This window comes from Choloepus didactylus, chromosome 9, assembly GCF_015220235.1.
Source record: "Choloepus didactylus isolate mChoDid1 chromosome 9, mChoDid1.pri, whole genome shotgun sequence".
In the NCBI taxonomy this organism is placed as follows: domain Eukaryota; kingdom Metazoa; phylum Chordata; class Mammalia; order Pilosa; family Megalonychidae; genus Choloepus; species Choloepus didactylus.
The window spans coordinates 2,678,633-2,706,215 of record NC_051315.1 but is presented as its reverse complement, the minus strand read 5'-3'; the positions used below and the strand labels follow the sequence as shown (position 1 = coordinate 2,706,215).

The following is a 27,583-nucleotide window of genomic DNA, read 5'->3' as shown; positions in this document are numbered from 1 at the left end:
TGCATAAGGGAGTGCAACATGCAGTAATTTGCATTTTTTCCCCTGGATAACAGAAAAAAAGTAAAGCAAATTCAGATATTTTTGAATGAGCAGCAGTTATGTTTAATATAATCAGAGCTCTATAAACCTAGAGCTACTATCAGATTTGCTTATATGGGTATATAATAATTATTTTTAATAAATTCTCTTGTTTGCTTCAAAATTTAAGGATGAACTTCTTCCTTGTATATCATTTCAAGTGAACAATAAAGTAGAAAAGGATAAATTGTTTTGCATATTTCTGTGGAATAACGGAAAACATACTTTGAAAGATTCAGAAAATTCACTATACAGAATGAACAGCTGATATACACTATCTGCACAATTTTTCTTGGCTGGGATATTTAAATGCAAGAGCCCCTCCAGGACAAGAAGCCACATTTATTCTTGTCCAAATCCCTCTGTCACTTCTATTTTAAAAAGAAACTTTCCCCTTAGTTGTTTATAACTCTTATATGGTGGTAGATTCAAGAGATTAAAACATGTATGACTTCTTGGTAGCCAAGTGTCTCTGCCAACTTTTTCTATGCAAAATTTTTGAGGCCGCCTATTACTTCCATGAGCTCAGCAAATCACCAGAGAGGTAAATGGCAGGTTCCAGTGAAAAACTGCAGTGGTCGCATTTTTACTTCATTGCCTGTCTCTTTTACAAATGGCCAAAACCAAATTATTTGCTTGCTGTTTCTTGTATAATGCTGATACACAGTATTTCTCTGCCAATCTGCCAAGTCAGCCTCCTGCATGCCACACAACATAACCTCCAATTCCTTTTCTTCAAAGTACTGCAGCCATTGAAGCGGAACAACCTCATTAAAACCATCAACGAAAGCTTTGGTCTGTTATTGTACTCCTCGAGAAAAATGCCATTCAGTCATTAAACCAATATATTTATCTTTATTCTCTTTAGTCACCAGGATATTGGAACCTCCCAATTTCAGATCATGCAAAGTAACATTTCTCAAAGTCTCCATATCAACAGAAAAGTACACTAAAACACATTCTTCAGTATTATTCTCTTATCCAGAAAAGGGAGTTATGAAATTCTGTGTCAATGGATTCCAAATCCTCAATAATAAGTTTTTAACTTAGCATATACTTGTAGAATGGTAAAAAGAAACCAGTATCAATAAAGTTTCCATGAAAAAGTGCTATAGTGAGAAAGTGACCAGTGAAGCAAAGTATGAAAGATGATCTGGATTAAAGGTTGATGCCAGATTTATCTGCAGGCAGTAGTTGTTCTAAAACAATACACTGGGTTCAAAACTTCATGTGAAAGTAAGAAAAACCATTCTCTTGCTAGACCATATAATCAAGTCCTTCTTCTCCACTAAATATTACATATAATTGTCTCTTAAAGTCATATGGTTTTTTTTAATATTCATTTTATTGAGATATATTCACATACCACGCAGTCATACAAAACAAATTGTACATTCAATTGTTCACAGTACCATTACATAGCTGTACATTCATCACCAAAATCAATCCCTGACACCTTCATTACCACACACACAGAAATAACAAGAATAATAATTAAAGTGAAAAGAGCAATTAAAGTAAAAAAGAACACTGGGTGTCTCTGTCTGTTTGTTTCTTTCCTTCCCCTATTTTTCTACTCATCCATCCATAAACTAGATAAAGGGGAGTGTGGTCCTTATGGCTTTCCCAATCCCATTGTCACCCCTCATAAGCTACATTTTTATACAATTGTCTTCCAGATTCATGGGTTCTGGGTTGTAGTTTGATAGTTTCAGGTATCCACCACCAGCTACCCCAATTCATTAGAACCTAAAAATGGTTGTCTATATTGTGCATAAGAGTGCCCACCAGAGTGACCTCTCGGCTCCTTTTGGAATCTCTCTGCCACTGAAGCTTATTTCATTTCCTTTCACATCCCCCTTTTGGTCAAGAAGATGTTCTCCGTCCCACGATGCCGGGTCTACATTCCTCCCCGGGAGTCATATTCCACGTTGCCAGGGAGATTCACTCCCCTGGGTGTCCGATCCCACGTAGGGGGGAGGGCAGTGATTTCACCTTTCAAGTTGGCTTAGGTAGAGAGAGAGGGCCACATCTGAGCAACAAAGAGGCATTCGGGAGGAGGCTCTTAGGCACAATTATAGGGAGGCCTAGCCTCTCCTTTGCAGCAACAGTCTTCCCAAGGGCAAATCCTGTGGTAGAGGGCTCAACCCATCAAACCACCAGTCCCCTATGTCTGTGGTCATGTTAGCAACCATTATGGTGGGGCAGGCCAATACCCCTGCATTCTCCACAGGCTCCTCAAGGGGGCTCTGCATATTTTTTTCCTTGTTTTTTTTTTTTTTTAACTTTTTTTTTTCTAAATCAACTGTATGAAAAATAAAAAAATTTAAAAAAAAATTAAAAAAACATACAATAAAAGAACATTTCAAAGAGACCATAACAAGGGAGTAAGAAAAAGACAACTAATCTAAGATAACTACTTTACTTCTAACATGTTCCTACTCTACCCCAAGAAAGTAACGTAATATAGCAAGATTTCTGTGAACTTGTTCCTACTATACCCAACAGAAATTAATAGACCATAGTCATTCCTGGGCATTCCCAGAGTGTCAAATTTACCCACGATAGCTTATCTGTTCTTATTGGATTATTGTTCCCCTTTCCTTAATTGCTCTCTATCGCTAGTTCCCCTACATTCTACATTATAAACCATTTGTTTTACATTTTTCAAAGTTCACATTAGTGGTAGCACGTAATATTTGTCTTTTTGTGCCTGGCTTATTTTGCTCAGCATTATGTCTTCAAGGTTCATCCATGTTGTCATATGTTTCAAGACATTGCTCCTTCTTACAACCGTGTAGTATTCCATTGTGTGTATATACCACATTTTATTTATCCATTCATCTGTTGAAGGACATTTGGGTTGTTTCCATCTCTTGGCAATTGTGAATAATGCTGCTATAAACACTGGCGTGCAGATATCTGTTCATGTCACTGCTTTCCGATCTTCTGGGTATATACTGAGAAGTGCAATAGCTGGATCGAAGGGTATCTCTATATCTAGTTTTCTAAGTAACTGCCAGACTGACTTCCAGAGTGGCTGAACCATTATACAGTCCCACCAACAATGAATAAGAGTTCCAATTTCTCCACATCTCCTCCAGCATTTATAGTTTCCTGTTTGTTTAATGGCAGCCATTCTAACTGGTGTGAGATGGTCTCATTGTGGTCTTAATTTGCATCTCTCTAATCGCTAGTGAAGCTGTACATTTTTTCATGTGTTTCTTGGCCATTTGTATTTCCTCTTCAGAGAACTGTCTTTTCATATCTTTTGCCCATTTTATAATTGAGCTGTCTGTACTATTGTCATTGAGTTGTAGGATTTCTTTATATATGCAAGATATCAGTCTTTTGTCAGATACATGGTTTCCAAAAATTTTTTCCCATTGAGTTTGCTGCCTCTTTACCTTTTTAACAAATTCTTTTGAGGTACAGAAACTTCTAAGCTTGACGAGTAAGTCATATGGTTTTAATACCATAATCTGTTAGAAGGAATCTTCAAACAGTGTCTCCCAGGACACACTGATCTTCTCATGACTGGGCTGTGCATTAGACTGGCACAAATAATGGAAATGAGCAAGTTTCCACATAAAGCTGCATTCATGAGCAATTTGTGGATCACCTTTCATTACAGATGACTTCCCATTGTGAAGATCTTTGGATGTTGTTCTTGTGTTATGACCAACAAAGTATCTAATGCCTTCTCCAGTATACCTAATTTCCCAGCCTTCTGGCAGGGGTTCTTCAATATGCAGGCCTTGAGTCCTTGGATCTTTCTTTTGGGTTGTGTTGTGTTATGATTCACAAAGTAAACCCTGTCTGTGGAATCCTCTTTTTTTCCCAAGCTGGTGGTAGAGAGCCATATGGATCATTTTCTGCAGCTAACATTGAAACTGAATAGTGGTATCGTTGATTGAACTGTTGTATAGCCCCCTGTAACTGGTTCCGCTGAGACTGCCACTGTTCAAAGTTTCTGACAGATTCCATGGTGGGCCACTGCCATGTTGTTGTTCTGGTGTCCTGGTCCACGTAATAAACTCTTCCATGATCATCAACTCTTCTTTCCCAACCTGGAAGTAAAGTCTGTGGTCTCTCCCACGTGGTTGTTTGGTGTTATGATCTACATAATAGGGTCTACCACGAGGATCTTTTCTCTGTTCCCACCCTGATGGCAAAGTTTCTCTATTGGCATTTCCAGTCTGTTGCTGTACAGATTCCTTACACCCATCTGGTTGTCTTAATTTGGCTGCTTCAAAAACAGAACTATTTCCAGAATGAGAGATGGCAGGATCCAACACACTTCTAGCTTCAGATCCCATTGCTGCACTGGTAGAAGGAATACATTCATTGTTGTCTGAGGAAGTCAGTGTTTCTTGAACTGGAGGATCTTCAACAGGAGCACCAGTGCAATTTGAAGACAAAGCGGTTTCTTCAGAAACTACTGCAGTCCCCAAGGTCGTTGCATTATTAGTTGGTGCAGATGAGCATGACTTGCCATTAACCATGTCACTGGCAGGCTCAGATGTGAGTAGCTAGGGAGGTGGTGTATTTTTGGGTGTGGCAGCAACCTGACATGGAAATGAAGGTGTGTTGTCTTCATTAACTACATACAAACAGCATGAGTTTCGGATTAGAGTGTTTGTAGGTACATGATTATCTATCCCATTAGTACCTTCAACAGCCAACTTGGTAGCTGTCCTTGCTGAAGGATCTTCACTTTCATGTAATGCCTCACCATTTTGCAGTATTTCCATGGTTGGAGGTGAGCTGCAGTTTGTTAGATTCTCTTGCTCAACCGCCAACCCATCAAGCACAACTGTCAATTTTCCAGTTTGCATTATACCATTTTTGTTTTCCACAGAAAGTTTTAATTGTTCTTTCACTCTTTGGAATTTTCTATTGTGTATTAACAGAACGTGTTTCAAATCTAATGCTGCACTTCCTAATAAAGCATCTGCTTTTAAAATGTGATGACTCCAAACTCGAAATTCCAATGTAATCTGTGGGGTCACATTTATAGTTAGTTTTTCATCTCATTTAGAATTTCTTGATCTACAACTACATCTCTATATATTGCTGTTCCAAACCAGCTCTTTTTTTCTTCTTAGTTTGGCACTAGAAACAGCTGCCTGGAACTGTAACCTTCCATTGTGATTATTACTAGTTTCAGACCCTGGTGAAGCAGTGGCCGTATCCCAAAATTCAGCTTGAACTATGTACCAGGAACTGTGTTAGACACTGGAGATACAAAGATGTGTAAAACACTTTTCCTTCTTTCAAGGAGCTCAGTCTGCCGAGAGACACCCTGTGGGAGGCTGTCTGCTCCCGGTGGTCAGGCAGCCACAGCAGCGGAGCCTCCTCCTGGCAGGCGCCCAGGATCGCCATCTCGCACCAGGCTCGCTGGCCCCAGCAGCCCAGGATGTCTGCAGCTGCTCGGAACCCGCACACCACGCTTGGGACACCCGACCTTCCTCCTACTTGCGCCCCGACTGGGACTATCAGTTCATTCATTTTTATTGCTCTGAATATTCTGTTGCTTGAGTATATCACAATTTATCCATTTTGCCCTTGAGTTACATTTGGTTTATTTCCATTTTTTTCCTCTTTTGAATAATATTTTTATGAGCTCTCCTGTGCACAGTTCGGTATACAAACGTATGCATTTCTGTTGAGCGCAGAACTAGAAGTGAAATTGCTGACTCATATGGTATGTATATATTAGAACTTTTCCATCGAGTTTGGCCTGCAATTTTCCTTTCTTGCAGAGTCCTGTTCAGCTTTTGGTATCAAGGAAACAAAAAAATGGTCCAGGTCCATTTGAAAAGAATGTGCATTTTTCAGGTGTCAGGTGCAAGGTGGTGGAACAGTGTATTCTATGTATCACTGGCTGTGGCTTCCTTGCCCAAGGAGTAGGACTGACTTCAGTTTATGCTCCCAGAAATCACTTGGCTCAATTTAATTCAGTTCTCTATGGACCAGTAATCTGATAAATAACCGAGCTTTTGGGAGATCAATATTTTCTGACTTGTACTAACTGCCACCAATAAAGCAGTCTTTACCATGAAAAAAAAGTCCTTTGTGCATTTTTGTTGTTATTTTCTGCTTCTCCTATGAGAGCAGTCTTGAAATTTCCCACTGTGCTTGCTGATTTGCCTACTTCTCTTTTTAGTTTTGTCAATTTTGTTTTACATATATTTAAAACCATGCTACTATGCACATATATATTTAGAAAAGTTACATATTCTTGGAAAATGGCCCTTTAATCATCATGAACTATTCCTCTTTATCCCTTTTATAGTCTAAATTGTCTGACATTAATAAATCTACAAAAGATTTGTTTTGGTTACTGTTTTCACCTTTTCACTTTCCATCTTTCTGTATCCTTATACTTTAAGTCTGTGTCTTGTTAGTAGCAGGTAGTTGTGCTTTTTGCCTTCTATCTAATATCTTTTGCCTTTTAATTGGAATATTTAATCTTTTTATATTTAATGATCTTTTTATTTTTTATATTTAATGAAATTACTAATATATTTGGTCCTACATGTTTCATATCACTCTTTTCTATTTGTCTCATCCATTTTATGTTCTTTTCCTCCCTTTTCTTGGCTTCTTTTGGATCAATTATATTTTATTATTCTATTTTTCCTCAATAAATAGTTGTACATGCTTTTACTGGTTAACCTAGTGATTATAATATGAATCTTTGATCTATTAAGGTTAAGCATAAAGTTGTACTTTACAACTTCCATGACAATGCAACAACACATTTAGACTCCTCTTGCCTTTTGTGCTATGGTTATCATGTATTTTATTTTATTTTGTTTTTGTATTTAAGTATTCAATTATTTTTAAAGTTTGCACACATGCCGTAACTCCAATATAATAAAAAAAAAAATAAGGCCTTAACATTTAGAAACAGCTTTGAGACATGGTCTTCTCATCAATATCCCAAGCCAGTTCTGAATTGGAGGTAGAGCACATGTTCCTATTTTACAAAGTCTCATATAGGGGATAAGTGGTTGAAGAGGACCAAACACCCAATCAGGCTTAACAGGAGGTTGGACAGACATTGAGAGCCTTCCTAAGGGGATGCTACTGAAGTAAAAATACACGTCTATGCAAAAGTCTTTATTTTAACATTTAAAAAAAGAATCAAGTTTCCATTTGAACAGCTTTGCCAGGCTTGGCCACCCAATAAGTTACACACACACTCAGGTACTTGAAAGGCTATTGCACAGCTCTTTAATCAAGTCAGGAAGTCCTCACTTTCCACAGCCAGACTCCGTGTTTCTTCCACAAGGCTCCTCACTCTGTGTGGGCTGTTGCAGCAACTGCAGTTGGAGTCTGCCTCGAGGTTATGAGGCCTATAAAATTAGCACGATTCTCACTGCCACTTTCACTTCAGGGTATTGTATTTAATGAAGTGGAGCTTTCTGAATAGAAATAGCTGAGGTACTGACTGCTTAGTAAATTAAAAAAAAAAACGCACATACATTTTCTGTAGCGCTTGAGATTGAGGGCAGGCAGTGAACAACTGATTGAGTTTCAGTAGCATTTTCCTGCCAGGCATATAGCAGCGCCTCAGCTCAAAGAATCTGAAGAGATTCTTAAGATTGTTGGCCAGTCAATTCTTTTTTTTTTTTGGCTCCCTGGTGGTTTTGATGAATTTGCTGTGATCTGGGGGTGTTCAAGCACTTCTTTTAGAGTTAGCGTTTGGCTTGGATTATGCTTCAAGAATCTTGAATGAGGTCCCTGGCTCCCTCTTTTACAAAGACAGGGAATGTGGATTCAATGCTTGATATTCTGTTGCAAGTCTCCTGGTATATATTTGCCTCAAAAGGAGGTTTCCCAGCTAAAAATTCTTAGCAAAGAAGTCCAAGGCTCCAGAGATCCTCCTTCTCGTGTACCATGCATTCAACCACCTCAGGAGGCAAGCAGTCAAGGGTTCTACAGAGAGTGGTTCTCCTGGAGGACGGGGCATGTACCGACCACTGAAAGTCTGCAATCTTAGGCTTTCCAGTTGATTTGAGGAGCAGGTTCTCTGGCTTGATGCCTCCGTGAATAACTTTCTTTGAATGACAGTCAGACAGTGCATCTGCCAATTCTGCGATATAAATAGCAGTTCTTTGTTCATCACACTTGGAAGCTTCTGAAGTTCTCTATAAACTGCTCCGAGTGGTGCGTACTCTAGAATTAGGTAAACTCGGGTGGCATCAAGGAAATAACTACCCAGTGTGAGAATATTAGGATGCCTAAGGTGAGACTGTATTTCTGCTTCTCTTATCACTTGATGCTCAATTCCTGCTTTCTACAGCTGAGCTGGAGAACCTCACTCATGATATATAATATTTCACTGACCCCAATAAATTACTCAGTGACCTTTTGCTATCAGTCACCCCACCAACTGATCTAGGAAAGTGGACAGAGTGCCTGAGGGTTCTGCAGGGTGAGCAGGTTCTCTGTATCACTTACTTCTAGAACTGAGAAAGCAAAATGTTCTTCACTAGGTAAATGGATAAGCAAACTGTGGTACCACCATATCCTGGGATACTGCTCAGCACTAAAATGAAAGGGACTATCCTGCTACATAAAGACATGAATGCATCTCAAATTCATATTGCTAAGAGAAAGCAGCAGTTGGAAATGTATACTTACATGATAAGACTACCCCTATTGCATTCTGCAAAAGGAAAAATTACAGAGATTGTAAACAGATAACCCTAATCCTAATTCTTACCATAACCTTGACCTTAAAATAATCCTCTTACCATAAATTTAACCCTAACCCAAAATGTAACCCTAACATGAAATTGAACCTGCAATTTAATTCTAACCCTAAATCTACCTTGATCCTAATATAAAACCTAATCCAAAACCTAACCCTAGCCCTAACTTTATCTGCTAGAAAAGCCACAACACTAACCCTAACTTTCTCACCTTAACTCTAAATTTTCTTCTAGACCTATATGTAAACATAAACCTAACCTTAACCTTAAAATGTAATTCAAATCTACACCATAACCTGAACCCTAACACCAAACCTAACTTTAACCCATATCCTAATACTGACCTTAAGTGTAACACTAACCATAAGGTAACACTAAATCCAACCCTAACCCCAACTGTAAGTAACAACAAATCTAACCCAAACCCAAACAAGAAACCTAAACCAAACCCTAAGTCTAACTCTGTCACTAATCCTAAACCAAACTTTGACCTGAACACTAACCCTAACACTTATATTAACCAAATAGTGTAACCTAATCTAAGTGCTATCCATAATCTTAACCCTTACCCTAATGCTAATGGTAACCATAACCTAACCCTAATCCTAATACCACCTGAATGTGAAATCTAATTCTGACTATAAACCTACCATTATGAAATTCATAAACGTAAACCGTTTCCTAACTATAACCTAATCCTAACCCTAAAAGTAACCTAAACCTTATCCATAAAGTTACCTTGACACAAAGCCTAACTCTAACTGTAACAATAACCCTAACTAGCTAACCCTAACCCTAACCTAACCTTAAGAATAACACCAATGCAAACACTAACCTAATGCTAAAGTAAACCTGAAACTTAACTCTAAACTTAAAAATATACTGAGTGACCCCAATCTTAATCCTAATCTGAACAATTGCGGTCGCAGTTGATTCGTCTGGGGGAGGGTGGCGGCCGGTTGCTAAATCCTAGGCTCCCAGGATTGCTCCGAGGGTACCGCCGGCGGGGGCTCTTTCCCGGAGGCGAGGGCGAGGCGGGGGACTTGGCCAGGTCCCCGGCGGGAGGCATGCAAGTATGGAGGGCGGCGAGAAAGGAACAGGCGGGACACGTTTCTTTTTGGGTGATGAAAACCAAGAGAGTTTATTAGGGGAGAGTACAAGCTTATATCGGGCATTTAGAGGGCGGGGTAGCTGTAAGGGTTAAAGGCTTGGATTGGTTCTGAGAGGGCGCGGAGGTTGATTGAAAAGGGGCGGGAGTTGCTCCGGTAACGGGGAGTGGGTGGGCAAGGTAAAGGGGGCGGTTTTCTCCGGCAAGCCCTCCCCAATGGTTTTTACTTTGGGGTGAGGAAATGGGGCCTGCATTCGGCTCCACTTTCTCAGGCCCGGGGGGCCGTGGAGGGCGCAACCACCCGTGCCCCACTACCTTTCCTAGGGGCTGATCAGTTCCCCTGGCCCAGGCCCGCCAAGTCAGAACTCGATAACAGTGTCCCGCAAACAATAACATTAACCCTAATTTGAACATGAACCTGAAGCCTAAACCTAAGCACACCCTACCCCAACCCATACCTTAATCTTAGACTAAACTTAACCCTAACCCTAACCCTAACCCTTAGAGTTATCCAAACATTAACACACCTCATCCTAATCCTAACCAGAACCAGATTTCAGGCATGAACCCTCACCCTAACAACAGCCAAAAACACAGCACAAACAATAATTATAACCCTAACCATTAAGCCTAATTCTAAACCTAACCCTAAATTTAACCATAAACTTAACAATAATCCTACCCCTAAACATAACCATAAAACTAACCCCAACAAATACTTATTATAGCCCTAACACTAATGCAAACTGTAACACAATTCAAACCCTAACTTCAACCACAACTCTAAGCCTAAACAAAACAATAACCATTAACTTCAAACTTAAAATAATCCTAACTGGACACTAACCCTAACTGGAACCACCCTGACCCTAAACTTATCAGGGCCTCACTCTAACACCATCCCTAATCCTCACCTTACAATATCACTATTATTAACCCTAACCCTAGTCCTACAAGTAACCCTAACCCTATGCTTACCCTTCTCTTAATTCAAATGCTACCACTAACCAAAACTCTCCCACTAAACCCTAACACACCCTAACCCCTGTGTTAGTGTGAATCTGTATGTACATCAGAAAAGAACACATTCTTTCAATGCCATGGGTGTAGACCTATGTGACCCACTTCATTCATGGTGGATGCTAATCTTCCTACTGGAGTCCTTTATAAGAGGACAAAATGCATAGAGACATTCACAGAAAGGGCCCCAGAGGACTTAGCTGGAGAGGCAGAAAGACTGTGTTTGAAAGGACAGGGTAAGTGTGTGTGGCCTGGATCACTGCTGGGGTCAGGTGGCTGGAGCTGGCTGATGAGCATGGGAGGGAACAGCTTTCCAAGCCCTGTGCACCCTTCTTAGCAGTTTGCTGGGAGATAACCCTTCACAGCCTCAAGGATGAGAGCACCTATGCTGGAGACTGACAGCTGGAGCCAGCCAATGAGCATGGGAGGGAGCAGCTTTCCAAGCCCCATGCACCCATCTCAGCAGTTGGCTGGGGAGATAACCCTTCACAGCCCCATGGCTGAGAGCTCCCATGAGGGAACTCAGGATCCTGCGGATTTGCAGTGACCACATTCACTCTTCCTTCATGACAGCTCACAGTGTGCACAGCTGAGAAGCAAGGGCACTGTATGGAAGTGCCAGGAGCCCCTCTCCAACCCCACAGGCTCATGGGCACATGGCAAACAGGGAATGTAGCACATTTGAGCTGGAGGGTGTGACCTGCATCCCCACAGCCCCAGAGAGGTCCACTGACAGCCCCAGGAACTACCTGACCCACTGTGCCCTGGAGTGGACTCCCTGCCAAACTGCCCAGGGCCCACGCCCCACCCACAGGGCTGGCAGTCCCCAGTGCACACAGAGAACTCATGTGCTGGTTGTATTTCCACCCAGTTTGAACCCAGCCTAGTGCACAGACAAAGTTGGGGGAGAGCTGGCTTGAGAATTAGAGGTGGCTCAAGAGCACCATCTGCTGGTAAGACAGGAAAAGTGCACTCCACCCAGCTGTAGCTCTGCCAAATTATAGATAAATGTTCAAATAATCCTATGTATCCCCAAATAACTTTATCAAGATAAGTAAGTGCCCCAAGGCCAACAACAAAAAAACATACAGAATATGAAAAAAATAGAAGATATAGACAAGCCAAATGAGCAAATTAAAAAGCCAGAGGAGACAAAGAACTTGGAGCAATTAATAAAGAAGTACACACAAATCTCCAAAACAACTTCAGTGAGTTGGCTAAAGACATAAAGGACTTCAAGAAGATTCTAGAACAGAAAGAAGAATTTGAAAGAGTAAATTAAAAATAGCAGATCTCATGTAAACAATAGATACAACTGATCAAATTGAAAGTGTATTAGAGACGCACAACAGCAGACTTGAAGAGGCAAAAGAAATAAGTGAACCAGAGGACAGAGAATTGAATGCAAATGCACAAAAAAACAAGCGGTGACAAAAATGAAAAAAGTTGAAATGTATCTCAGGGAAATGACAGACAACATGAAGTGCACAAATATAAGAATCATTGGTGTACCAGATGGTGAAGAGAAGAGTAAAGGCCTAGGAAGAGTATTTGAAGTCATAGTTGGGGAAAACTTCCCAACCCTTCTAAATGACACAAATATGCAAATCAAAGATGCCTAATGAACACAAAATAGAATAAATCCAAATAGACTCACTCCAAGACATATGCTAATCAGATTTTCAAATGCTAAAGAGAAGAACAAACTCCTGAATGGAGCAAGACAGAAGTGATTAACCTCATATAAGGGAAACCAAATAAGACCAAGTACTGGCTACTTGGCAGGTCCCATGGAGGCAAGAAGGCAGTGGTATGACATATTTAAGATTCTGAAAGAGTAACAATGCCAGCCAAGAATTCTTTACCCAGCAAAACTGTCCTTCAAAATTGGGGGAGAGTTTAAAATTCTCACGGACAAACAAATGCTGAGAGAATTTGTGAACAAGAGACCTGCCCTGCAAGAAATATTAAAGAGAGTTCTACCAGATGAGAAAAAAAGAAAGGAGAGAGAGGTCTGGAGAAGGGCATAGAACTGAAGAGTATTAATAAGAATAACTTAAACAAACAAAAAAAAAAGGGTGGGGGGAGGGAAACATATCTGACAAATAAAGCCAAAGGATAAGATGGTTGATTCAAGAAATGCCTTCACAGTAATAACATTAAATGTGAATGGATTAAACTCCCAAAATAAAATATACAGATTGGCAGAATGGATTAAAAAGTATGAACCATCAATATGCTGTTTACAAGAGACTCATCTTAGACCCAGTGATACAAAGATATTGAAAGTGAAAGGGTGGAAAAATATTCCGCACAAGCAACAGGCAAAAGAAAGCAGGGGTAGAAATACTAATATCAGACAAAATAGACTTTAAATGCAAAGATGTCATAAGAGACAAAGAAGGACACTATACTAACGAAAGGGAAAATCCAACAAGAAGAAATAACAACCATATATGTTTATGCACCCAGTCAAGGAGCTCCAAAGTACATGAGACAAACTGGCTAAACTGAAGGGAGCAATAGACAATTGCTACAATAATGTGGTAGACTGCAATACAATACTCTTTTCTAAAGATAGAAAAATTAGAGGACCAATAAGGAAATTGAGAACTTAATATGATAAATGAATTAGATTTAACAGAGATAGATGATAGATAGATAGATAGATAGATAGATAGATAGATAGATAGATAGTTATATCCCAAAGTCCCAGGATATACATTCTTCTCTAGCACCTATGGATCATTCTCCAGGATAGATCATATGCTGGTGCAAAAAACAGGTCTTAGTAAATTTAAAAAGATTGAAATTATTCAAACCACATTCTCTGACCATAATGGAATGCAACTAGAAATCTATAACCACCAAAGAACCAGATCTTTCACAAATATATGGAGGTTAAGTAACACTCCTAAACAACCAGTGGGTCAAAGAAGAAATTGTAAGAGAAATAGGTAAATATCTAGAGATGAATGAACATGAGAACACAACATATCAAAACCTAAGGGATGCAGGGAAGAAGTTACGGAGAGAGAAATTTATAGCTCTAAATGCATACATCAAAAGGCAAGAAAGAGCTGAAACCAAAGACCTAACTGAACAATTGAAGAGGCTGGAGAATGATCTGCAAACTTATCCTATAGCAAGTAGAAGAAAAGAAATAACAAAGACTAAAGCAGAAATAAATGAGCTGGAGAACGGAAAAACAATAGAGAGAATAAGTAAAATCAAAAGTTCGTTCTTTGAGACATTCAACAAGATTGACAGAACCTTAGCTAGACTGACAAAGTCAGAAAGAGAGAAGACCCAAATAAACAGAAACAGGGCCAGGGCCAGAGCCAGATGGCTTCACAGGGGAATTTTACTAAATATTCCAAAATGAACTGAAATTCCACTCCTGCTCAAACTCTTTCAAAAAAATTGAAGAAAAAGGAAGGCTACCTAACTCATTTCATGAAGCTAATATCACTCTGATACCAAAACCAGATAAAGAAACTACAAAAAAGGAAAACTGTAGGCCAGTTTCCCTAATGAATATAGATGCAAAAATTCACAACAAAATACTTTCAAATCAAATCCAAAGGCACATTAAAAGAACTACACACCACAACAAAGTAGGGTTAATTCTTGGCATGCAAGCGTGGTTCAGCATGAGAAAATCAATGTGTGTAACACAGCACATTACCAAATCAAAAGGGAAAAATCAAATGATCATCTCAATAAATGCTGAAAAAGCAGTTGACAAAATTCAGCCTCCTTTTTTGATAAAGACACTTCAAAAGGTAGGAATTGAAGGACACTTCCTCAATAAGATAAAGGGCATATATGAAAAACCTGGAGCCAATATAGTACTCAATAGTGAAAGGTGAAAGCCTTCCCCCTGAGATCAGGAATGAGACAAGGATGCCCACTGTTATCCAACTTTCTGCTAGGAGTTCTAGCCAGAGCCATTCACCAAGACAAAGAAATAAACAGTATGCAAATTAGAAAGGAAGAAGTAAAACTGTCATTACTTGCAGATGATATGATCATATAATTTGGAAAATCCTGAGAAATCAACAACAAAGCTACTTGAGCTATTAAACAAATTCAGCAGATACAAGCCAGTAATGTTCTTATAACCTAGTAATGACCTAACTGAAGAGGCAATCAAAAAATAAATTCTATTCACATTAGCAACTAAAAAAAAAATCAAGTATCTAGGAAAACCTAACCAAGGACCCAAAAGACCTCTACACAGAAAATTACACAACTTTACTAAAAGAAATAAAAAAGCATCCTAGGTGGAAAGATATTCTGTGCTCATGGATAGGAAGGCTAAACATCAAGATGTCAGTTCTACCCAAATTGATTTCCAGATTCAATGCAATTCCAATCAAAATTCCAACAACCTACTTCGCAGACTTGGAAAAGCTAGTTATCAAATTTATTTGGAAGGGAAAGGGGCCTTGAATTGCCAAAACATTCTAAAAAAGAAGAAAGAAGTGGGAGGACTTACACTTACAGACTTTGAAGCCTACTATAAAGCCAAAGTGGTCAAAACAGCATGGTATTGGCACAAAGATAGACATATTAATCAATGGAATTAAATTGAGAGTTCAGACATACACCCTCAGTTCTATGGTCAACTGATTTTTGATAAGGCCCCCAAATCCACAGAGTTAGGACAGAACAGTCTTTTAAACAAATGGGCTGGGAGAACTGGATCTCCATAACCAAAGAATGAAAGAGGACCTCTACCTGACACCCTATATGAAAATTAACTCAAAGTGGATCAGAGACCTCAATATAAGAGACAGCACAGTAAAACTTTTAGAAGATAATACAGGGAAACATCTTCGAGACCTAGTAATAGGAGGTAGCTTCTTAGACCTTACACCCAAAGCAGGAGAAACAAAAGAAAAAGTAGATAAATGGGAACTCTTTAAAATCTAAAGCTTCTGTTCCTCAAAGGAATTTGTGAAAAATGTGATAAGGCAGCCAATTCAATGGGAGAAAATATCTCTTATAATATTCTCTTATAAGAGAAATATATCCTACATATATAAAGAAATTCTACAATTCAACAGTACAAACAGCCCAATTATAAAATGGGCAAAATATATGAAAAGTCATTTTTCTGAAGATGAAATTCAAATGACTAAAAAACACATGAAAAAATGTTCATCTTCACTGTCTATTAAGGAAATGCAAATCAAAGCCACAATGAGATACCATCTCACACCAATAAGAATGGCCACCATTAAACAGAGGAAACAATAAATACTGGAGAGGCTGTGGAAACATTGGGACTCTTAGTCATTGCTGGTGGGACTATATAATGGTACAGCTGCTGTGGAAGACAGTTTGGCAGTTTCTCAGAAAACTAGATATCAAATTACCCTACCATCCAGCAATTCCACTTCTTGGTATATACCCAGAAGACCTGAAAGCAGTGACACAAACAGATATTTGTACACCAAGCTCATAGCAGCATTGTTCACAACTGCCAAGAGATGGAAATGATCCAGGTTCCCTTCAACAGACAAGTGGATAAAAATATGCAGTATATACATATCATGGCATACTATGCAGCAGTAAGAAGGAACAAGTTCCTGACACATATGGCAACAGGGATGAATCTTGAGTATAATGCTGAATGAAATAAGTCAGACACAAAAGGAGAGATACTGTATGTTACCACTACTATGAACTACCTGAACAATGTAAAATCAATATTTTATAATGTAGAATATTGGAGACTTAGTGATAGAAGCTAGTGAAGGGAGAATGATAATCTAATATGTTCAGCTATGTTAATGAGTGTGAATTCAAAGGTATGGGAGTGGATAGGGGTGATGATTATTTGTTAATGTGATTATAAATATCAGATAATGATACAATGAAGATGAATAGGATTGAAAGGGGTTGTTTAAAGGCATATATCTTACAGATCAGTACTACAAATAGAGATATGTGCTTGCATGATATACTTCCAAGGTATGACACTGGTACAGAGAGTTGAGGACAGAATGATATATGGGAAAAATCCTCCTATTGCATACTAGGGGCTGTAATTAATAGGAATACCTTACTAGTACCACACAAATACCAGGGACAAATAATTGAGGGCTGAAAAGAGCTATGGGGTGTTTTGGATCAAGAGAATTTTATAATGTAGAGTGATGTGGCTTGTACAACTTACTGTTGATAATGTGAGATACTGATGGATTTTCATGGACAGAACATATGCTATGTGAACTGAGGAACTCCCTACTTTATAAGCCAAACCCTTGATCTTAAGGCTTGCTCGGGAAACTTATGGTTGTAAAGGGGAGGCTAAGCCCACCTATAATTATGCCTAGGAGTCACCTCCAGAGAAACCTCTTTTGTTGCTCAAATGTGGACTTTCTCTCTATGCCCAACTCTGCAAATACATTCATCACCCACTCCCTACTTGGGACAGGACCCCCTTAGGCGAGTGAGTCTACCTGGCAACGTGGGACATGGATTCTGGGAATGAGAATGTCTTTTTGACAAGAAAGGGGAAAAGAAAGTCAACAAAATAAGGTTTCAGTGGCTAAGAGATTTCAAATAGGGTCGAGAGGCTGTCCTGGAGGTTGCTCCTATGCAGGCTTCAGCTAGATATGTCAAATGATCACAATATATAAGCCCAAGTCAACCATTGTCCCTAAAACCGTAAAGAATACCTGTCCCTAGCTGAGACTCTATAAAAAAGTTTCACTCACTAAGTTTATGCATCAGAAACTTTATCCTCCAGAGTTCCTATGCCAGCTAAATCCCCAAACTCAGAGGCAATAGCCTCTTCAAGAACGTCAACCAGATGTGTTCACTTTTCCCATAATGTTGACACCCCTTTCCAATATGATCAAGTTAGGGTGGTCACTGCCTAGACATCCCTGAAGATTGGGAAAGTGATTAAAGGAGAGGAAGAGGTAGCAACAGACAAGATGGAATTTAGCAAAGGATTATGAATACTGAATCTCATAAATCTTCTTTTTCTTGGTTTCTAGGTATTAGAATAACTAGAAGGAAAGAATTGACATAGTGGAACTGTAACCCATAGCATTCTTTGAAATTTACTCCATAACTAATTGTTAAATTGTAATTTGAAAAATATCACCTTTTTGTTTATATGTTATATTTCACCATAAGGAAATAACTGATACTATGGTACTATAACTCATAACATTTTTGGAAATTTCCTATGTAACTACTTCTTCAATCATACTTTGAAAGTTATTAATTTTTTGCATATATGTTGTATTTCACAATAAGGAGATAACTGAGACTGTGAAAATAACACAAAAAATAAAAATTTCCTTATAAAGTGAACAATGCAGTGAGTTTCTTTTTTAATATATTCACAAGATTTTGCAAGTATTACCACTGTTTAATTTCAGAATCTTTCATCCCTAAAAAAATCACTCTATACCCATTAGCTGGCCATCCATATCACACCTCTTACTCCACACTGGGGCCAACAATAATCCATGCTCTGTCTTTATGTATTTGCCTTCTAAAACTATTTCTTATGAATGAAATCATAGAGTCTATGTCTCTTTGTGTCTGGCTTCTTTCACTTACCAAGATGCTGTCAGGGTCATTCATTTTGACTGTAAGTACTTCATTCCTCTTCTGACTGAATAATGTTCCCATGTATGCACACTCCTCTGGCACTATTCTGGCAGCACAGCCTCTCCAAGCATCCCCAGGCTCCAGCCTGAGGATGATGCAGGTTGTCTGGCATGTCCCATAACATCAGGGACACAGCATAGTGGTTCAAGTTTGCTCCTGAGAGAATCCTCCCAAAGGGCTTTTTTTTTTTTTAACCTTCAATTCTATTTTTTTAGATATCTTCTCTTCCATCCCCACCAATAAGGCATTTTGAGAATATGGAAACTTAGTGACTGACCATTTATTTGTTACCCTCGATTTTATTTGTAAAATGCAAATGGTTGTTTGGTTTCCTAACTTGAAATCACTTTTCTTAATTTACTTTCTTTCTGCCACATGTTGCAAAGTTAATTGAGGGCAACTTGAGGAAAACACAGCGATGTCACTGGTTGCGGGTGCCCCAGAAAGTGCCTAGTGACAACCAAGAGATAAAAGAGAGGACTAGTGCCATGACTACCAAATTAGTGACATCCAAAGTAGGCAGACCATGGAGACATGTAGAGGCTTCCCCTCCTGCATTGATAAAGGTAATGGTCTGTGCATGTGTGGCAGGAAAGTATCTGAGGCTAAGAAATAGCCATCAGAAAGAATTATAGGAAATATTCAACAGAGCCCACACCACTTGGCATGGAGGACCCCAGAATTCATGGGATGTCATGTTGACTATTCAGAAGTGTTTTCCTTCACCAAGTATAAAGACCACTCTGGCACTTCCTAGAAAAATGGAGAAGCAAGTTCTAAAAAATCATCTTGTTCCCATGTAACTTTATTGTATACCAGAATAAAAGACAATAATATACACAGAATTACAAAACTCTGCAATAACAACAACAAAAAAATCACAATGTCTTGTATCCTATCAAAGATAACCACACAAGCTATGAAGAGGGAAAATATGATGCATAGTGAGCAGAGATCAATCAATCCAAACTGGCCCAGAAATTGCATAGAGGAAAGAATTAGCAGTCAAAGATTCAGAGACAGTTATTAGGCCTGTATGCCATTTATTTAAGTAACCAAAGAAATGATTGAGCCTGTTAAATAGAAACACAGAAGATGTAAAAAAGGTCTATATTGAACTTCTTTAGATGAAAACTACAACATCTGAGATAAAATATACACTGGATGAGACTAACAGTAGAAATAACCCTGCAGAAGAAATGGTTAGTGACTTTGAAGTGATAAAAATAGTAATTATCCAAAACAAACTACAGAGAGAAAAAAGACTGAAAAAATACATAAGACAACTTAAAGAATCCTACCATGAGTACAACTGTAGCTCCCAATGTAGAGAAGATGGGGCAGAGTGCACATAAAAACAATTTGAAGACATAATGGCCAAAAATGTTCCAAATCTGGTGGAAATTATAAACTCACAGATCCAAGATGCTCAAGGAATCCCAAACACAAGACACATGAAGAAAACAATACTGACACACTTCAAAACCATGCTGCTTATAACCAGTGACAGTCGATCTTAAAAGTATCCACCGGGAGAAGACATCACATATTCCATTCAGAGGCACAAAGGTAAGGATTAGAGGTTTCTTACTAGAAGCAATGAGAGCAAGAAGATGGCAGAGCAACATCTTTAGGATACTAAAAATAAAAATAAAAACAAACAGCCTTAAATTTCTTTACCCGGTCAAAATTTCTTTCAGAAATGAACGCAAAATAAAACATTTTTCAGATACACAAAAAACTGACAAAATTGATAACCAAGAAACCCCCAGTACAAGAAATAATAAAGGACACCTTTCAGACAGAAGAAAATGAGAGCAGGTATACATGAATCTATAAGAATGAAGAACCACTCCTGGGCGCCCGGCTCCGCCGCGCCGCCGCCTCCTTGCCGGGCCCGGGGCCCGCGCTCGCCGGGCACGCACTTGCCCGCTGGCTCGCAGGCGGCGGAGCCCATGGGGCTGTGGGCGGCCGCCGCGGAAGAGGCTGCAGGTTTCGCGTTTCAGCTGGTGGCCGGTGGACTGGGGAGGTGAGTGGGCGTCGGCGGACTCTGTCTGGGGCTCGTGATTGGCCGCCGCCTGCTCGCTGCGGACCGAGAGTGAGTCGAACGGTTTGGGAAAGTAGCCCCGGCCAGAGGAGGAAGAGGAGGGGCTTGGCGAGAGAAGAGGCTGGAAGATGCCGCTGTCCCTGGTGCTGAACACGTACTCCGTGAGCTAAGGGCTGCCGGCCGCTGTGCACGTCCTGGCCCGGGATGCCTGGAAGCTGCTCTCCTTGCTGCCGTCCCGCTTCTACCAGGGGGTGGACGACCGGTTCTACTGCATCTACCAAAGAATGGTGCTCTTCTTTTTCAGGAACTACACCTGGGTGCAGATATTGCTATATGGGGATTTTCCAAAAAATGAAGAAAATGTATTTATCCAATCACCAAAGCACAGTTGACTGGATTGTTGCCGATATTTTGGCCATCAGATAGAACTCTTGGACATGTGCACTATGTGCCAAAAGACGGGTTAAAGTGGCTTCCATTGTATGGGTGTTATTTTTCTTAGCATGGAGAAATCTATGTAAAGTGAAGCGCCAAATTTAATGAAAAAGAAATGAAAAACAAGCTGCAGAGCTACATGAATGCAGGAACTCCAATGCTTCTTGTCATTTTTCCAGAGGGAACAACGTATAATCTGGAACTAACAAGTCATTTCAGCTAGTCAAATATTTTCAGCTCAAGAAGTTCTTGCAGTGTTGAAACACGTGCTGACACCAAGAGTAAAAGGCAACTCATGTTGCTTTTGGTTCTGTGAAGAATTCTTTAAATGCAGCTTATGTTTAGTGGAGTATGCAGAGACTATGGATGATAAAGGGCAGAAAAAAGTAGCACTGTCTATGAATTTCATAGATATGCAAGAATGTCCAAAAATTCATATTCACATTGATTGAATAGACAAAAAAGATGTCCTAGAAGAACCAGCAGATATGAGAAGATGGCTTCATGAAGGTTTTGAAATAAAAGATAAGTGAGTAACAATTCCAGCACTTCAGAAGCTTTGGTTCAACTGAATTTCACTATAGTAAGAATTTGAAATTAATTTAAGCATTTTTCTAATCTCAATAATTCTTTTAATAAACTCAAGTCAAATCTTATTCCATGTACAATCTGTTCATGTTTTAACTTTACTTTTGTTAGTCACCATAAAAGATCTTGTTATGGTAGCCTTACCTATTTTTATTTACAATATTTCCTAGACTATGTTATGTAAAAAGATTAAAAAAATTATGCTCAAAATATGGCTTCCAGGTCAGATAAAATTGTATTATTGGAGCACCAGCAGTCAGGCCAACAGTAAGTGGAAAAGCAAGATTCTAGGAATAGAGTCTGATGTGCATTCAGATGATGCATTCAGATGATTTATTGGAAGAGGACAGGGCAATTGAAATTCCTACTGCCAAACTGACTGTCTTTTTCTGTTAGTTTTTTTGGGCCCAAACTCTTTGGGGGATTGACCATGTATTTGTCCATGTTAGTAATATTACTTTGGATAAAACAATGGTGTTGAACCTTGCTGAAAGTTACCCATAAGTAAATTGTGGGCATATTCAGATGCCTCTTAGATGAGGCATAATATAGAGGGTTCAAACTGACTCAGAGAGTATGACATGCTTATTAAGGACAGAATCTTGAAGCAGAAGATGACATTGATAGGGTATATTAATACTGCTTTTATTCAATTCAATTAAAAGTAGAAATTTTAGAATTTTATTTTCTTTTTAGGAAAATTTAAAAATGGGACTAAGGTCTAGAAATGATATTTAGAAATTGTATTTTGTTACATGAAAATATTTTCTTGAATGTGAAAACTTGAGGATATACTATTCATTTATTTTTTGTTTTGCTATCTCTGGAAGTTTTATTCTTTCTGACACATATTCTATTTTTTGAAAGATATGTTGGAAACATCTATAATTTGTATCCTGTTTTTGAAAAAATAGATCCATTAGTTATATGATGCACTATTCACTAAGACCACATTGAAAAATATGCATTTTTTGAAATATCTAAAAATTAATAATTCCAAAGTTATATTTATATTCAGAAAGTAACCATGTGTTTTATTCTCCTAATATGATTCTTCTCAAGAGAATGCCATTGTTTTTCTTTCTTTATCATAGTAAAATAAAGTATTTCTTTATGATTCCTTCCACATTAACTTCAACAAGTGAGAATTAGTGGAAGTCTAATGGGTTGAAAATGACATAAACTTTATGCTAAATTTCTTTATTTCATTGACTCAATTGCACATGGTGTAGTTTTTTAAACCAGCAAATTTAGGGCCCTTTGGTCATGTAAGAAATTTAAAAAGTAAGATCTGTTTGTATTGACATGAAAATTTGTTCTCAGAAAAAAGACTGAAACTTATATTTAATATCTAATTTATTTTATGCTACTTATATATACATGCATGTATGATGAATCTGGACATTTTAAAACAGTAGTTTTCTCTAGGGAATATGATTTATGAGGCAACAGAAAGATTTTCCCTTTTTGAACTTTGGTGTTAGAGATTTTTATTTTGAGTATGTTCTGAGATTATAATTTTTTCTTTTTTAATAGACTGGGAAATGAGTTAACTGTGCTTTTTTCTTTTATCTGCTTTTATAATTCCTTGCAAATAAGGGCTTTGTGGAGAAACTCCCTCTGTATTATAAGAATTACTAATCTTTTCTTTGACTTCTATTAGAATGGAAGCTATAGGTAGGAGGAGGAGTAAGGAGTGGGGAAGGTGGAAGAGAGGCTAAGATGGGTTGTTATTCATGTGTGTCAGATCACTGCAAAATTTTATAGACCTAAAGTTTAAAAAACAAGAACTCCCCCATAGAATGACTTAAAGCTATCAGTTTTTAAGTATTACATGTAACACAATTCATCTATGCTAATTATAGAGCATATTAAAGATATTTTAAAGGTCTAGACTTCTATTAAACCAGGTCTCTGGATGTTTCCTTATCACCCTTATTTTTGAAGGACCTATAACTTCCTAAGCACATTATAGGCACTCATTAGATATTTGTTGAATTGAAATACTGAAATGACTAAAACTGAAACTTTACATTTTATTTACTTATTTTTATTTTGGCCATAGATTGCTTATAGAATCCTATGATTCATTGGATCCAGAAAGAAGAAACGAATTTCCTGGGGAAAATGTTAATTCCAAATTAAATCCCAAGAAGAATTTACCATCATTATTGACCTTAAGTGGTTTGGCTGCTAGTATGCTTATGACAGAAGCTAGATGGAAACCATATGTACAAACATAGATATATGGAACCTTAATTGGCTGCTTATAGGTTAGTATTAAAGCATAAACAAGTAGCTGTCTCCAGTCAGTGGAATGTGCTACATTGTCTATTATTGGCGGCTGTACATTACTTCAGATTGTTCCTGAATTTAATAAGATGTGTAAATAAAGCCTTGCTGATTGAACTTTGGATAAAACAGAATTTGTGACTAAAGCCTATATGCAGTGTGTTTCAACAAGCACATGGTTTTACAAGTTTTATGACTGAAATTGCTGGAAAGGTAAAAGCTAATTGGAGCTGATACTATACTTTGCATTTCACATGAAGTAATGTCAACTGCAGATCAAAATAAATGTTGTTTTATCTTCTTGACCAAAAGGGGGATGTGAAATGAAATGAAATAAAGCTTCAGTGGCTGAGAGATTTCAAGTGGAGTCAAGAGATCACTCTGGTGGACATTCTTATGCACAATATAGATAACACTTTTTGGGTTTTAATGTACTGGAAAAGCTAGAAGTAAATACCTGAACTATCAAACTCCAACCCAGTAGCCTTGACTCTTGAAGTTGATTGTGTAACAATGTAGATTACAAGGGGTGACAGTGCGATTGTGAAAACCCTGTGGATTGCACTCCCTTTATCCAGTGTGTGGATGGATGAGTAGAAAAATGGGGACAAAAACTAAATGAAAAATAGGCTGAGATGGGGGTGGTGGTGATTTGGGTGTTCCTTTTTACTTTTATTTTTTATTCTTATTCTGATTCTTTCTGGTGTAAGGCAAATGTCCAAAAATAGATTGGGGTGATAAATGCATAACCATATGAGGGTACTGTGAACAGTTGGTTGTACACCATAGATGATTGTATGGCATGTGAATAATCTCAATAAAACTGAATTTAATTAAAAAATAAATGTTGTTTTGTAACTTATTTTGAACATCATTGGTTTGTTCTCACTTTAAATTTTAAGACACAATGCCATTGCAATTATGAGGATTACAAGTGATTTTAAGAAGGCAGTGACCTGCATTAAGATCACCTTGACTATTATGTTTCTTCTGAGAATACAGGTATTCTTACAAAAGGTCTATACAATATTTGTTAGTGTTTTTTTTTAAATTGTATCAAAATGTTTGAACAATTATAAGCTTTTCATTAACAGGCATTGATTTTTTTTTTTTTTTACTTTATGTATGCTTTTATTAGATGAAATTTTAGCCCATATAACAAGTCATGTTATGATTAATTTCACTCTTAAAATAAAACAAAGTTAACACACAACTCAGATAAACTTCAATAACAGTAGTTTTTTACAATATTAGTCTTTAAAGGGTGCAGTAAAGATATGGTTTCCATACAGTCAAAGCAATTAAATCGATTAAAGCATAAAATATGAATAATATGTTAAATAATCCATTATGATTTATATATTGCATTATATTATACCTTTTACTTTTTAAAGTTATTTCAGTTTATTGAATTAAGACCCATAGTTTTTGAATTAAGAAATTAATTCTTTGCTTATATTTACTTGTGATCAAAAGGGTCTAAACTGTGATACAAGTCAAATGGTAAAGGGTGCTATAACGAATACTTCAGGAAGATTTCAAAAGCATTCTTACCTAAGAATTAACAAAATTATTAGAAATAATTCTTCCTAATAATTGTCTTTTCAAAAAGAAGAAAAAAAAAACATGATATTCATATAGTTATAAACTACCAATCCATTATGAGACCAGATTCCAAATATTCTTTCCTTTAAGATTGACTTTCTGTAATCAAAATAGAATCTGCTTTATTTTATTTTTACCTAATTGACTGCTACTAGCTGGGTGGGTTATGTGTTGGGGAAATGTGATGAAGTTCATAGATAAAGTGTTCTATAAGTATTATCTAAGTCTGCAATGGGAACAATATAGAAAGTGTGGTGGTATTCATGTCGAGGATTGCTGATGCTGTCTTTACTCCTTTTTCCTTTATCTCGGGAATATGTATAAATTTAATTTTCTATCATGGTTGGTTCAAATGTACCATGTAAGCAACTATGAAAATCCCTTTGTAGTATCTATTCCTCTAAGTTTTAATAACATAGGATATTTTATAAAAGATTAAGTAGAACTTATTCAAGTTTATCCCTAAATAACATATAGTGGCTAACTGCATATAAGAAAAAAAATCCACAGGTTTTATATGTATGATTGATCCCAAGAAGAGGCTTGGTTTTGTCACTAGCATAGTGATTTATTCTTAAAGTTTTCCCTGAAAAGTAACAGATTATTACTGGTGTGCTAATTTCCTGTGACCTGATCATTTTCTGAGGGATAGCAAATTCTGAAATTATAAATGTTTAGAGTAACATCAATCATGCTGCTTTTCAAAAGCATGCTATTTTATTTCAAAACCTGTTTAGAAACAAATTTCTTTGTTTGATGGGATTTTTTATGATAAATTACAGTGCTGATTTGTGTCTAATGACTATCCGTATGCTCTGAAGAATTATATGTGCATTATTTAGCATTATCTTATTGCTTCTCTTTAATAGAATTAAATATCTAAGAAATATCTGCGTAATAGCATATATTAGATTTTTACTGTAGTTATAGTTTTGAATATTAACTATAATAATAGTGCATTTTATTATTCTCTAGTATTAACAGTAAAAGAGATTCATCTTTAGCAAATGTGATTAATTTGTCATATTTGCACACAACTATTGGCCAGAAGTGTTTTAACCTGAAAGGTTCTATGAAAATATAAACTTTTGAGGTATATTATCACATACAAGAATTTAAAGTATTGTCTTTTAAATGAATATTATTGTCATCATTATTAAATGTAACTTAATCAAAAGCCAAACTTCAGGAGTGATATTAAATAAGTCACAAAAGAACTTTCAGTTCCATGTTCCTGAAATCTAAAATGGCGAGAAAATTTTCCCTGACTTTTTAAAATAACTTAAAATATTTTAAGAAAGAAATATTCCAATGATTCTTTTCTTTCTTATGTAACAGTTGGTCTCTGATTAACATTAAACAATTTAAAGACAGACAGGGTATCCTAAAAAAGATTACTAAATACTTTGGGCATTATATCTTTATATTAATTGTGAAACAATTGTGTTTTCCTAATAATTAAGAAGCAGTCACTGACTTTTATAAAAATACTTTCCACAGCATCTAAAATCTGGAATTCAGCATAATAAAGTAGAAATTCTAAACATGCAAAAAGGTAGCATGCTATAGGTAACCAAAAATCTGCAAATGATGATACATATTGTGATGCGGAAAAGCAGAACCTCCTAACAATATGGTTCACAGTATGGCTCAAGATATATAATCTTAGTTTTCATAAGAATTTCATCAATGGAGAGTTATCCAAAGCCTAAGTACTAATACAGTAAACATGACTGAATCATTGGAAAAATATTAGAAATAAAATGTACATTATCACAAAATCATTAGGCTTTTTAGGTATTTATTCCATAGAGATATACCAAATATAAAAACAGTCCTATTTCTTTGGGCCCAGAACACAACGAAGATTTAACTGTGTGCTAATACAGGCATTTAGCTACTGTGAAATCAAAATTAAATTGCCATCAAAGCAGAATTTCAATATCAGTCAGAAATATAGCAAATTATACTATAGGGAATGTTGTTTGCATTAACTTTTCTCTCAGATATTTCCTCAGGGCAACATTGTGAAGTCTGCCAATG

At 37.4% G+C, this 27,583-nt stretch overlaps 3 pseudogenes; 1 reads left to right on the top strand and 2 right to left on the bottom strand.

The window, feature by feature from the left end:
* Positions 1–420: 420 nt before the first annotated feature.
* LOC119544536 lies at positions 421–5,463 on the bottom strand (annotated as a pseudogene).
* A 2,330-nt stretch (positions 5,464–7,793) lies between these two features.
* Positions 7,794–18,546, bottom strand: LOC119544535 (annotated as a pseudogene).
* Positions 18,547–20,748: 2,202 nt separating this feature from the next.
* On the top strand, positions 20,749–23,934 carry LOC119544889 (annotated as a pseudogene).
* The last annotated feature ends 3,649 nt before the right edge of the window (positions 23,935–27,583 follow it).